This window comes from Diceros bicornis, chromosome 21 (assembly GCF_020826845.1).
Source record: "Diceros bicornis minor isolate mBicDic1 chromosome 21, mDicBic1.mat.cur, whole genome shotgun sequence".
Classification (NCBI taxonomy): Eukaryota; Metazoa; Chordata; class Mammalia; order Perissodactyla; family Rhinocerotidae; genus Diceros; species Diceros bicornis.
Genome location: NC_080760.1, coordinates 27,779,721 through 27,781,511, shown reverse-complemented (window position 1 = coordinate 27,781,511; position 1,791 = coordinate 27,779,721). Strand labels below are relative to the sequence as shown.

Below are 1,791 nucleotides of genomic sequence, written 5' to 3'. Positions count from 1 at the left end.
AAGACTCAACAGTTTAAGCAATCTGCCCCGCAGGGTTTGAGCTCTTAACCATTACATCCGAGTTGAAATTTGGACTGATAATCTGGTTTCAATTCTAGGACCTATACGACTGTGGGTGATATTTGGTTCTAGCTTAGCATTTGGCTGCACCTGGAAGCTGTCCACTCCCATTCACTTCCACATGCCCACTTGCCCATCCTGTAATGGTGTACTTCTGGAAAAATTTTAGATGATATAAGTATAAGTTAGAGTTAAAACATTGAAGACCCAGACACAATGACGAGCTGGAATCAGTTTGGAACTGCAGAGTGAGAAATTTCTCCGTGCTACGTGGGGACTAACAATGGACACCCAGGACATTCAACCCACAAAGTAGCAGCCGATGATACATGTCTGTGGGGAATGTCACACAGAAAATGAAGTAAAATCCAGAGTGCCAATCAGATGCAGAGAATGTGGATACAGAATAATGTATAAGAAAAGGACTAAAAGATTGGTGGTTTTTGATGCTCAATGAAATATGGAATTCAGAACATCTTCGTTTGTGTTTAGATTTGCTGTTAATGTTGTTGTAAGATTTTGATTAGTGTACTTATCTTTATGAATACAGCTATATACACATGATTTCATTTTAAAAACTATATTGTATTTAGTATTTATTCATAGTCTATATAAATAAGTTACTTTTGTTCAATTAAAAAAATAAAAAGAACATTGAGGACCCAAGTGGGAGATATTTCAAGCAGACAATGTAAGCATATTTGGGAGATAATATTTTAACAGTGATGGGCTCAATGGCTACAACAACAACAAAATATACTAGTGGCTGGAAAATATACTATAATTTTCTCTCTATTAGAGATTTAGGAGCAGAATTCATCACTTTGAACTGGGTAAGCACCAATGGTCATGGACTATTTGGAGAAAAGGGACTTGAGAAAAGAGGTATTTTTCTGTTAATTTGAAAATTATTGCATAAGTACAATTTTCTGTGGTATGGGCACATTTTGATAAGGATTTGAACAATTTTTTAGCAATCACAGCATGTGGGTTTTTTTCCTCAGAAAAATGGATAAAACTTTTTTCTCTAAAATTTTTTAGTTTTCTGTGGTACATTCATGTTTCAGTAGGACTCGTATTATGCCACATTTTTATTTTTTAATTTTTTTCTCTGAATTGTACAACTTTCTTATTGAATTCAGGTTACTATTTTTCCATTAGGGTTACATGTGTTTTGCATTTTCTTGGAATTCAGATATTTAGCAGGGTGGCTAATTTGAGTTCTATATTTTCTTAGTAGAAGAAAATGCTCCCCAGATTTCTATGGTAGGGTTCAGACGTGTGGGTAGTGATGCCAAAAGCTCAGTATTTGATTGCTTCTTAATGAAATCAAAAATTGGAGCTGGGCTGGGCCAGGATTACCTCTTTCTCCCTTTTCTGTTGGATAATTCCTAGAATAAAATAGGGTCTTTGTCAGTTTGAGGAATTCCCATGGCTCCTACCACTGTGTCCTCTCAAGCTTCAGGTTATAAATGAGGTCAGGACGTAGTTTCACTTCTGTTCCAAGAAAAAGTTCAAGACTAAGATTGAGGTAAGAACACAAAGGACAATGTTCCCCTTTTCCTCCAATTTAAGGCCCAGAGTAAAGAGCATAAGATTAGGTCTGCTTCTTGATGCGATAGGGAATTATAGAAATTTCTATTTGAATCGGAAGTTTGCTTAGACTTTGTTCCCTATATCAGTCATTTTGAGTTAATATATATATTTTTTTCAATATTGGAAGAAAACTTG

General features: G+C 35.3%; 1 pseudogene; it reads left to right on the top strand.

Annotated features, from left to right (window-relative positions):
• Window positions 1-343: 343 nt before the first annotated feature.
• LOC131419369 (DNA-directed RNA polymerases I, II, and III subunit RPABC4-like) lies at window positions 344-518 on the top strand (annotated as a pseudogene).
• Window positions 519-1,791: the final 1,273 nt, after the last annotated feature.